The 12,807-nt window shown below is 46.1% G+C and overlaps 1 long non-coding RNA gene across 1 annotated transcript in view; it reads right to left on the bottom strand.

Annotated features, from left to right (window-relative positions):
* LOC146857280 (uncharacterized) overlaps nucleotides 1-12,480 on the bottom strand; it is a 233,462-nt gene extending 220,982 nt beyond the window's left edge. The window contains exon 1 of the long non-coding RNA XR_014979562.1: nucleotides 12,407-12,480. This is a non-coding gene — a long non-coding RNA (uncharacterized LOC146857280). The remainder of the gene's footprint in view (nucleotides 1-12,406) is intronic.
* Between the last annotated feature and the right edge of the window lie 327 nt (nucleotides 12,481-12,807).

Here is a 12,807-nt window from a genome sequence, read left to right as displayed (position 1 = left end):
TGAAGGAATGTGAAGCAGCTTGTTTTACCAGTCTATGATCTCTTGAGTGGCTAAATGAAAGGAGACCACACCAGGTATATATATAAAATATTTGTATTTATTACTAAACACACCCCTCCAGTCGCTTTATGGGGCTAGAGGCAAAAGCACATAAGTTACACTTCAAATAACACAGTAAATTAGCACAACATATGATAGGCCCTAGGGGTGAACCAAACCATATATTGAGAAAGTGGTATAAGAACCACGACTTGACTAGACACCAGGCCTAGAACCTGTAGAATTGCTGGGACCCCAAGGAACCACCCAAGGTAGTGACACAGGGGACCCACGGGGGACGTGTGCAGTGTGAGAACACAGCTGCAAACTCCCGTTAGCTTCTATGGGGAAAGTCGTGGTTAGAATTTTAAAGTATAAGGACACTTTGGAGTGGACTAGGAACAAACCTTTTTGGACTTAGATGGTTCTAGGGCCAACACCCATGGGAGCACCGTAGTACTCGTGTTACCTCACCCAGGGAAGCCGGGTGCATAGGTGTCAAATGGTGTCGGGACGCTTCGTCGTTTTCAATGGCAGCTTGCTGAAAAGTGTCCGCAGAGATCCAAGTCTGGACCAAAGATGTGAAGAACCTGAAAGCAGAGGGGACAGAGTCTGGGTCACTTGCCAGTGACCAAGGGCACAATAGACAAATGCCCACGGATGTCGGTTGTTTCAGGTGAGAAGAGGGGAAGCTTGACTCTTCATCCAAGAGGACCAGGAGGTGTCGAGGATGACCATGAGCTGGATTTGAGCTGCTACACGAAGGATGTCGAGTGCTGCAGCATTGGTACCCAGATTGGACACAACAAGCCTTGGCACCAGCAACCCACCCAGGGAGAGGAAAGATGCTTCGGTGCGGACCAGCAAGGTCCTGGGGACTCCCCAAGCAATGAAGAATTGGGGCACATCTGGAGCAACCAGGGAAGCTCGATTGAAGTAAGAGTTGCCTTCACAGGGACCCACCAGTCGATGGACCAGGGATCGCGAAGGAGCCTCAGACAAACACACAAAGGGCGGGCTTCCGGAACACTCGTGGAGTGTAGGCCAGCAATCTTTGGTGCTCGGGGTCTAGGCTACAAGTATCCAATACACAGTCTCAAAGGACAAAGAGAAGCTGATGCACTTGCAAATGTGCACGGTGTCTAGGGGTTCAGGTTCCACGGTACCCACTACGGCTACGGGTCTCAGCTTTGCTGGGGACTCAGGTCAGCCTCTGGGAAGTCTAGAAACCCACTTCTTGGGCTGCAAAGTCCTTAGCGTCCAGCAGTAGCTTTGGAGATGCAGACAGGTCAGATGCATCTTTGGTGCCTGCCAAGCAGGGGAGTAACTCCTTTACTCCAAGGGAGATTCTTCAGTCATCTAGTCGTGTAGATCATTGAAGTTCCAGGATTTCCGTATCAGAGTTTTGTTCAGGTGTAATCTAAAGCCCTGTAGTCAGGGGTTCCTTCTTTATACCCAAAGAAGGGGTTGGACTAACTCTGGGGACCCACCTATGGGAGGGTTTGGAAAGAGGGGTGGCTACAACCATTTCCTTTGTCCAATTTCGCACCAGAGCAGGGACTGGTAGCCCCTGCAACCGGTTTGAACTGGACTATGCACAGGGACACCAAATGTGCCCCAAGTGCAGGACTTCAAAGCAATCTTGGTGTGCGCCCATCCAGCCCCAATCCACTAAGGCCTGTGTGGGAGGTGTTAACACCTCCCTGTGACAGAAAACCTATTGTCCAGGCCTCCCCTGCTGAAGTTTCGGTCAGCAGCAGGAGGCCAGAACCGTGTCTGTGGCTGGCCGTATCCATTTTGTGATGCCAGGGCTCTGTTAGCTGGTACCGGGTATACCAGTGCTGTCATGTCTCTGCCTCTAGAAGGGTGGATCATACTCCCACACCAGTTACTGGTGTGAAGTTATGATTCCAAGGTGTTTGGCACCATTTGGTTATGATGCACTTAAGAGTATATGGTCAGGCTGCATCACAAACAACCCCGGAGAAGAGATTCAGAAGGCTGCAGAGGGGCTCTGCTCATGCATGGGAACCCTCTCACACAACACCAGGCACCCTGCCTTCAGGATTGATGAGGCCTGCCATAGGGGTGACTGATAGGTTTATATGTGCAGTGATAGGTGAGATATAGTGAACCTATATCTCCGTAAGGGGTGCATGCACCACCTTACCCAGGCTGCAGTAGCAGACCTGTGGTGTCATTTTGGAGGGCTTCCCAGGGGTGGCATAATACATGCTGCAGCCCCTGGTAGGCCTCTGGGGTACCTATGCCCTGGGTACATAGTAAACCGTATACTAGGGACTTATAAGGGCATCTCAGAATCCAATCTGTTGTGTACCTAAGGTACTAGGAATCTATTTAGAGAGGAAGCAGCTAGGCTGGGGTACTGAATAGCAGGGCCCCAGCCAGACTAAAGTCGAAAAGCAGTGTTATATCAGCAAAAAGTGGGGGGTAACCAGAAGAAGCAGATCCTACTCTCCTACACAACCCCCCCCCCCCCAAATGCAGGGACATTAAACTAACCTTGACCAGTTGAGTCTTCATGTTCTGAGTGGAAATATCTGGAGAGTCCATCTGCATTGGCATGGTTACTTCAAGGTCTATGTTCCACTGTATAGTCCATCCCCTGTAGGAAAATGGACCACCTTAAAAGTTTAGGGTTTTCACCCTTCATCTGTTTTATCCATAAGAGGGGCTTATGTTCTGTCTGAACAATGAAGTGAGTACCAAACAAGTATGGCCTCAACTTCTTCCGAGCCCAAACCACAGCAAAGGCCTCCCTCTCAATGGCTGACCAACATTTCTCTCTGGGGGTCAGCCTTCTGCTTATGAAAGCTACTGGCTGATCCTGACCTTCATCATTCAACTGTGACAGTACAGCCCCTACACCCAACTCAGATACATCTGTTTGCACAATTAACTTTTTGGAGTAATCAGGACTTTGCAGAATGGGAGCAGTGCACATGGCCTGCTTAAGGTCATCAATTGCCTTTTGACAGCTAGCTGTCCACTGAACCTTTTTGGATATTTTTTGGAAGTAAGGTCATTCAATGGAGTCACAATGGATCCATAACCTTTTACAAATCTTCTGTAATACCCAGTCAGGCCTAAGAAGGCTCTCACCTGAGTCTGGGTAGTGGGAGCAACCCGGTCCATTATGGTCTGGATGTTGCTCTGTAGTGGTTGAACCTGGCTTTCACCGACAAGGTGGCCCAGGTACCCAACCTGACTCTGCCCTATCTGGCACTTAGTAGCCTTGATAGTTAATCCTACTTTTTGCAGGGCATCCAAAACATTCCTTAGGTGGACCAGGTGATCCTCCCAGGTGGAGTTAAAGACAGCAACATCATCTAGATATGCTGCACTATAGTCATCCAGGCCTGTAAGGACTTTATTCACCAACCTTTGGAAAGTGGCAGGTGCATGCTTCAAACCAAAGGGCATTACCACACATTGATAATGCCCACAAGGGGTAGAAAATGTTGTCTTTGGCTTTGCATGATCAGCTAGTCTGATCTGCTAGTAGCTGGCTGTCAAGTCAAATGTGCTTAGAAACTTGGCTGAGGCCAAAGTATCTATCAGCTCATCTGCCCTTGGGATGGGATGGTCATCAGTTCTAGTGACTTCATTGAGACCCCTGTAATCCACACAAAACCTCATCTCTCTCTTTCCATCTTTGGTGTGAGATTTAGGCACCAGGACTACTCGACTAGACCAAGGGCTATCTGAGGGTTCAATGACTTCCAAATCCAACATCTTTTGGACTTCTGTCCTGATACAGTCCCTGACATGATCAGAATGCCTGTAAATCTTATTTTTAATAGGCAGACTGTCCTCAGTGTCCACTTCATGAGTGCACCAGATAGTCTCACTTGGAGTCAGAGAAAACATATGTCTGAACTGGCTGAGAACTTTTCTGCTGTCAGTTTGCTGCTGGACAGTGAGGCTGCCTGCCAAGGCTACACCATCTACTGATCCATCGTCAAGGTTCTGAGAAAGCAGGTCAGGGAGTGGGTCACTCTCTTCCTCCTGTCCCTCATCAGTAGCCATGAGCAAGCCCATGTCTGCCCTGTCAATATATGGTTTGAATCTGTTGACATGGAGTACCCTATGGGGACTCCTGGGAGTTCCAAGGTCTACCAAATAGGTAATCTCTCCCTTCTGTTCAACAATTGTATGGGGGCCACTCCATTTGTCTTGGAGGGCTGTTGGGGCCACAGTCTCCAACACCCTCACTTTCTGCCCTGGCTGGTAAACAGTCAGCACAGCCTTTTAGTCATGCCAGGCCTTTTGCAATTCCTGGCTAGCCTCAAGGTTTTTTGTTGCCTTTTTAATATACTTAGCCATCCTGGAGCGGAGACCAAGTACATAGTCCACTGTGTCCGGTTGAGGGGGTTTGAGAGGTAACTCCCATCCCTCCTTCACCAGACACAAAGGACCCCTAACAGAATGGCCAAACAAAAGTTCAAAAGGGCTGTAACAAACCCCCTTTTAAGGCACCTCCCTGTAGGCAAATAAAAGGCAGGGCAAAAGGATGTCCCATCTGTGCCTAAGCTTTGCTGGGAGACCTTTGATCATGCCCTTTAAGGGTTTGTTGAACCTTTCAACTAAACCATTGCATTGTGGGTGATATGGTAAACTTATAATTCACTCCACACTCCTTACACATTGCAGTCAAGTAACTAGACATGAGGTTTGCATAAATGTGTGCCCAGATGCTGTCTGAGGATCCATGGGACCAACTATGTCAATCCCCACCCTCTCAAAGGGAACCCCCACCACAGGTAGTGGTATTAGGGGGGCCTTTGTGGTTCCACCTGCCTTCCCATTGACGTGACAGGTTACACAGGAGCGACAAAACTCCTTGGTGTCTTCAGACATGTGGGGCCAATGAAAGTGAGGAATAATTCAGTCCCAAGTCTTGTTTTGGCCCAGGTGTCCTGCTAGGGGAATATCATGGGCTAGTGTCAATAGGAAGCCCCTAAACTTCAAAGGTATTACCAACCTCCTGGAAGCACCAGGCTTGGGCTTTCTACTCTCTGAATATAGGAGTCCATCATCCCAATAAATGTTATGGGTGCCACTAGTATTCCCAGCAGCCTCATCAGAAGCTTGCTTTCTGAGGGGTTCAAGAGAGGGGCAGCTTTGCTACTCCTGGCTCAGATCAGACCTGGAAGGGCCCCCTGTACCCAAGAACTCAACGTGATCAGGCTCAAGCTCCTCTGGGACAGTTCCTTCATCAGGACTAAGATCATCTCACTCAGGAGGCTGATCTGTATTCTGAGTCAGGGGGGAAGGCACTGCCTTAACCCTACTGCTCCTCCTCTTGGGAGGCACCTGGTCCATTCTTCCAGAATGCAGGGCCTGTTCGGTGTTTGACATTTTGGCCGGTGACCCCGTCACAGCAAATACATGTGCAGGGATCCCTAGCAGGGGCGGCTGGTGGAATTTGAAAGTGGTGGGGCGTAAGCCTAACCAATCAACTTATGAGAGCGAGCGCAGCGAGCGAGCTCGACGGCAATAAGGGGGGTTCGGGGGGGTTCTCCCCCCGTGAAGAAATTTTTAAAAAATTGGCATCTTTTTGGTGCGATTTTTAGCACTATTTCTGTGATAAATGGACTAAAAATTCAGTTCTTCTAGGCATTCATAAAAGAAAAATCATACATTATTTCAGAGAATTTCTGGGTTGCCAAGCAGTATTAAGAGGTTTGCAGGGCTACTGATTGCTGAACTAATTTGAATCAAAGGAAGCAGAGGTAAACTGTTAGACGTGAGAACTTAAGGAACACGCGTATCTTGTAAATCGTTCAGTGATGCCCTCAACTGTTATTTTTTAGATATCTTTCAGAAGCTGTGCAGGCCGGAAGAGTTTCATCATCTCTGCTGAAAGGTCAAGTAAGATCTTTCACATTGAGACTGGTGTCTACCTTTCAATGAAATGCTGTTCCCTTTCAAAAGTTGTGGTGATTTTACTGAAGCATTTGTGTTGGTTTGCCACAGTGCAGGGAGAGGAATCCTTTCCAAGTAATATAGCGCATGGTTTCAGACTTAATGATTTTTCTGCTCGTGGCACGTTTGTTTAGTGCTAAAGGGTGGCTGGCATCAGTTCAAACGGAAACTTCTTATCAATTCTAAATGGAGTACTACATTTACATAAGTAAAAGTATATAAATATAATCTAGATACAACAATATTTCTTATTGTGCTTTTGGCATGATGGGGCAGAGGCAGTGGATAACTTTGTTTTCACTTTAAATCAGTTGTTAGCGCTAAGCCTCGAGTGCAAACATTTTCGTAAAATTGAATTTTAAATAAAACAACTTTAAATTCCCTATAGAAAGAACTGAACACTAAATTAAGAGTCATGCAGCTGTCTGAAAAACGTAGATTCCAAAATGGCATTTTTAAATTCACAAAAAGGTCTGAAACTGTCTTGTTTCTGGGTCATGGCGTATGCGTGACATTTAGCCTTCTAACTATAGATGTGCTACAAATCACATTACTTACAGTAGGCTACTTCAAAAACAAGAGACCCTATATGCATTCCACCATGCATTATAAATAGGTTGGATTTACTCGTGAGTTGTACTCGATTCTGATGCAAATGAAACTTCATGGGAAGTCCTGTTAAGTCAGTTAAATAATGCTTTAGAAATGACCTTTCCCTACACGAACTGAATCCGCAATGCTACTAAAGTTTATCGAACAGCGCGGCTGCTTAAAATATCATCTAATTATCTCTGATTTCAACATTCAAAGTTTCACCACACATATCATGCTTCCCTTTATAATAATGTAACTTGCTTTGTGGAAATTTGAATTTCTAGACAACATTCACATTTATTTAATAAGATATTTATGTTTAAAGTCAAACTTTTTTAAAGACTGGCTCCTTTATTAATGTTGCAACAGGTGATACGATTCAAACCATAACAATAGTATTAGTGAATACATTGGGGCAAATATAAGTAGCAATGGATCGGTGCACAAGTGGGGAACGTAAAAATTAGGGTAGAAAAGTATGTTTTCTTCTAAGTTTTAAAGGGCTGTTTAGGTAGCATCAAGATACACATGCTACTTGAGACTGGCCTATTACACTGCGTTTATAAACCTACTATATTTCAAACTATTCTTAACACGATTCAGGGTTTTGCAAGTTTAGTGACATTATGTGGACTAACTTAGCATAAAGATGTTTGTGTAAACTGGGCAGAGTAGGTTCAACCTAGACTGAAAAAAGAGAAAGCAAAATACAATGCGTAAACGAGTATCAGTAAAAGCTGCATTTACATAAGAAATTCAGAGTAGGCAGACTAATACAGTGTGAAAAAGCAACATAATGCAAAGGACTATCCTTCAAACAACAGAAACACGCTAATATAGTCTGGCACTAGAGAACACATAAAAAACTTCCAAACCCAAAACCAAACTTTGACAGAACCCAAAAAAGTACAAATCGAAAGTCCAAAAAACGTAGAAGATAGGACAGCAAAAGCACCTAACAAGGAAGAGTTAACTTAAATCACCCAGACAATGCACAACCCAATTATGCAATACACGGAAATGTCATGTAAATGTGATAAAAATACCTGAAAAAATGTCTGGGTACAGGAAGGAGCGCATGAACTGAACCATCAGTAAAGGTGACCAGCTGTGGCAAAGCTGTCAATGCTGAAACCAGTGCTGTGGTACGAGGGCTAAGAGCTGAGCTGGATGAAACGCATTGCACCGGTGGCTCTACTGTATTGTATGGGCTGCTGTCTCTGATCTCCACTAGCTGCTTAAGGCTCAGATCTTCTTGACCCTGCTACGATAAAAACTGGAGAGAGTTGGACTTTCTACCATGACTATAGACCAGCATTACAGTGCAATGTGAACACGGGAACTCTCGCTACATAGGAAACCTGGGTTTATTATGTGACTGAACAGGCCCAGATGATGATAAAGCGAGCGAGGGGGCGACCGGCAAGCCTTATAATGATCATCATCTGCTTTCCCCTCTTCTGGCAAAGAAACACTCCATCCATTTGCAGAAATCGCCCGCGGAAACGTTACATCAAAACTAATCACAATGATTAAAATCAGCTTTTTGTGCACGGGGAGAGAGAGGGAATAGCAAGTTGGAGGCTGGAGCGAGCCTGATTCCCCCCACACACAGGCATCGAGAGCAATCAGACACACAAATATGCCACATGAAGATATCCATACTTTTTAAATCAATCCTTCATGCCACCCCAGTCCCTCCATGCACCTACACCACACCCCGTGCCCTGCAGGAGTCTGAAAGCTCACAGCTCTCTTGCCTCCCACAGAAATGGGCCTGTTGCTCTGGCACATAACTTTGAGAGGGCTGTTCCACATACATTGTGCCACCTTTTATCATCTTGTTCAAATGCAGCACAACTTTAAAACATTTTCCAGCACACAAGAGGCATCTTTCATTGAAAAATAACAATCAGAGACAAGTTTTGTCGTGTTCTTGATCTTCATTGTGATGCACTAGTAATGACGTAAGTAGTGTCAAGATGATAAATGTGTTCAAGCAGTAGCCACAAGTCCATCCATGACACAAGTGAAAATACCAATTTACAGGATAAGGCAAATAAACAAACCTCAGCAAAGCCCATTGGAGTGCAACATACATTACATGTGCGTTGTCTGTGATGCTCTTGTGCACACATGCAGATAACACACAAGCAGCTTTGCCTTTAACACTTTATCATTCTTTACAGCAGAAATCGTAGCTTTAGCACAGAGATGCCACTGAGTAGTCAGGAGAGGTGTTTGGTGACTCAGGATTGGGACAGTGAGTGTGATATTACACCGCTGCATGGATGTAAGGAAAGCAGGGCCTAGGAATGCACCAGGGCGCAGAGACAGCGAAAGCCCCGGGCACCAAGCTGGAAAGAGAATGAACGGATTAGACGGGCTAAATCCCCGAATTAAACACCCGATATCCTGCTGTAATGTTATTATTAACGTCAGCATTTGCGTTCATTTGACATTGTTGGACCATTGCTAAGGTCGGGGAGTTTAATAAATTCACGTCTGAAACAGATCATAATTAAAGCCTAAACAGTTTAGATTGGTCTATTCCAGGTTCTTTCCCTGCCAGAGATAGGTTATATCTAAGCAATGAAGAGAGCGAATGAATTCCACAGATACAATTTTTACTCAACTACCAAGGCGGTTAGTGAGTTCAGCTGTTGTGCCAGGCTGATGTTGTTACTTGGAGATCTACGGTGAGAATACAGACAGGGCTGAATGAGCTTTTCATCCTTCAGAACTTGACTATCATTAAACTGGGTCATATTAGCACCTGTATCCACGTATTTAAAGAAATCGAAGGCCACATTAAGTAAAACCTACACAATAGAAGTGGTCTTACATATTTGTCTATTTTCACACGTCTTTCCTGTGGTAAGGCAGAGTGTGCAGCCAAATCATCCAGTGCATGAGCAAAATACAAAGCCAGCCCTTCAGTGGAAGGTGGGGATTGCAGAGCACCATCACTCGGGGTGGCACATGCAGCAGGGTTGCTGATGGTCTGTTGAAACCCTTTTGCCCTCGTTCCATTTTCGAGGAATGTGTATGCTTCAGTAACGTGCTTGCTCGGGGTTGTAAACTGCCTGGAATTTCTTGTTGAGAGACAGACTGTTCCATCCTCATCACCAGTAGGACCGAGAAGTTAGGTACAGATGGAAGGTCCAGTCGCATAGTGATAGTTCAGCAATACTAGATAATACATTAATACAATAATAATAAACATAATAGCCTTGGAGACATGGACAAGTGGCCTGGTCTTTCTCTCTCGTTCTCTCTCACACACACCCACCGACCCACACACATAACTGACATACCCTGAAACATATACTCCCCCAGTGACATCGCACACTGTACATACCCAAGACCGCACACTTTGGACCACACATATATCCACTGCCATGCACACACCCAATGACTCACACGTGCTCACATCCAATCACATCAAGTACCACATAGATGGCAATTGACTCAAACACAAATGACAAGTACACACAGGCGCGCACACACACACACACACAGCTCATATGTGATCGGTGCCTTCATCAAAGTCATTGCCTTGTGCCACGCAAATACAACGTTACGACACCCGAGGAGTATAGTGCAACGTGAGGAAGAAAGCTGGGGTCTGTGATTTTATTGTACTAAAGCAAATAAACAACAAACCAGAAAAATACCAAAGCAGCTGCATGTTTTCATTTTTTTAAAGAAGAGGAAGCTGCGGAAATGACAGAGAGGTCAGAAGCCAACTGGACATTTTAAAAGAGAAAAAAACACAATAGCATTTAAAATTGGCACGAAGAACACGCCATTGGTCGGGATTTCGTCGGCGCCCGCCGCCTCGAGGCAATTTAATTCATGGTGCTGCGCTATATAAAGCGCTGAAATCAATAGTGCCTCACGACATACAGTATATAAAAACCCGATCACTAACCATATCTTCGGGCAAGTATGCATTGTGGAAAGTCCCAGCTATGAATACAATCACCTAAAAACGACAACATTGGAGGCATGACTCCAAAATGTATATGGTTTAATTGGTATGTTGACCACATTATTGAACGGACCAAATTTAAAAGCGGACAATGCTAAATAAATGCGCACATTTACGTTTTGGAAAACGCCTATATTCTCCTTTGCTGCTACAGGGAAAACAGTAAATTAGATAATGTCCACAAATAACTGCGTGTCAGGAGGGTACAGCTGCCATTGCGCTCCATGCTTCTGAAATGTAAGAAAAAAGTGCATTTGCGTTTCAAATGTCCAGTCTTGCAGCAGCACACTTCCAAAGCCCATAAATGAATCGGGTTACATTTCCGAAGCATGGAGCGCAGCAATTGCAGGAAGAGAGAGGGCCTGCAGCAGCACACTTCCAAAGCCCAAACCCGATTCAAGGCCCCAATCTCCCGATTTTTTTTTTTTAAATCTCCCACTTAGCTCTTCGGAAATGTTGGCATGCCATGATGCCACAGACACACACCAGATGCCCTCCGTTGGGCCCTCATTAGGCACTGCCAGCTCCTCGATCCTTACCACCACCGACCTGGGAGCAGCCCTGTTCTCCATCGCCTCTACAGACTTATTTGTCCCCCGTCACTCACCCGCAGCCCTTCCAGAGTCCCTGTACCAGTCATGGGCACATCCGTCACCTCCTGCTGCCTCAGACCTTGTTTGAATTTCAAACTATTGTTCAAGAACACAGGAGCACCCCTCCTGTTCCCCCCAACCTCACCAAACATAGTGCGAGCTGCGCAGCTCTGCGCTGCACGCACTCGTAGCACAGAATGTGCAGCCCCCGCTCCAACAACCACCTACCGAGGAGAGATAACCAACCAGGGTCCTGGCTACCGTAATGCCACCTGTACCAGCACACACATTAACTAGAACAGCATCTGCAAAACCAGGCAGCCAGGGCGGGCCTCAACATGAGGATATCACCAGACTGGAGCCAATCTAAGAGCGCCCTCTTGCTGGTATTGGCATTTTCTGGCTACTACTACTGCATGATTTGAATATATCAAACTTTATTGGTTAACTGCTTGCTGACAAATGCGCTCCATGCTTCTGAAATTTAAGAAAAAAGTGCATGCGTTTCAAATGTCCAGTCCTGCAGCAGCACACTTCCAAGGCCCAAACCCGATTCAAGGCCCTAATCTCCCGTTTTTTTTTTTTTTAAATCTCCCACTTTGCTCTTCAGAAATGTTGGCATGTATCCATGCCACACACACATATGCCCTCCGTTGTTTGGGTTCGTTGTTTATCATTGCAGACATGCCAACTTTTGCCAACCCTCCCGATTCAGGCGGGAGACTACCGATTTCAAGGCTAGTCTCCCGCCCCGATTCCTGCAAGCAAAAACCCGATCCCTCGGGGGCACAACACTTCACACTTGCATCACCCTCTCTCTTCCTGCCATTGCTGCGCTCCATGCTTCTGAAATGTAAGAAAACAGTGCATTTGCGTAACGCGTTTCAAATGTCATTTGAAACGCAAATGCACTTTTTTCTTACATTTCAGAAACATGGAGCGAAGCAATGGCAGGAAGAGAGAGGGCCTGCAGCAGCACACTTCCAAAGCCCAAACCCGATTCAAGGCCCCAATCTCCCGATTATTTTGTTAAAAATCTCCCACTTAGCTCTTCGGAAATTTTGGCATGCCATGATGCCACAGACACACACCAGATGCCCTCCGTTGTTTGGGACGGGTTCGTTCATCATTGTACGGCCATAGTCATACTCGCTTCGCTTAATCGCTTCTGTTCTCACTTTCACTTTCACACTGACAGAGACAGACTTTAAGTTTACTTAGACTTCACTTCACTTACCCCGTGTTTTACTGACGACGCGATGATGACATGCTGCTCAACCTGGCTCAGGCTGGCTGCTGGCTCGATCGATGTTCACTTCTCATCATAAACCGGGCACCTCGTCGCAGCAGTGCACAGCGTGGCAATACCAAACTGGAAAATTCTGGAATTGGTCTTCTCTTTCGACTCCTCCCCCAGACCCCAGCAAACCAATCACTTGCACAACAATAACTGTTGCTGGGTCTGGTGGAGGAGACAAAGGCCACTGCCACACCCCCACAAACTCTAAGCCTGCCGGAATGCTCCACCCTCGGCCATTGGAATTAATGGAGGGCCTCCAGCTCCGCCCTGGGCCAAGGGAATAACGCCCAAAATCGAAATGCTATTCTGCCAGTTAGACACAGGCTGCACCCACCAGT

The sequence above is a fragment of the Triturus cristatus genome, chromosome 3_2, assembly GCF_964204655.1.
Source record: "Triturus cristatus chromosome 3_2, aTriCri1.1, whole genome shotgun sequence".
Taxonomy (NCBI): domain Eukaryota; kingdom Metazoa; phylum Chordata; class Amphibia; order Caudata; family Salamandridae; genus Triturus; species Triturus cristatus.
This window is presented reverse-complemented; position numbering and strand designations above follow the sequence as displayed.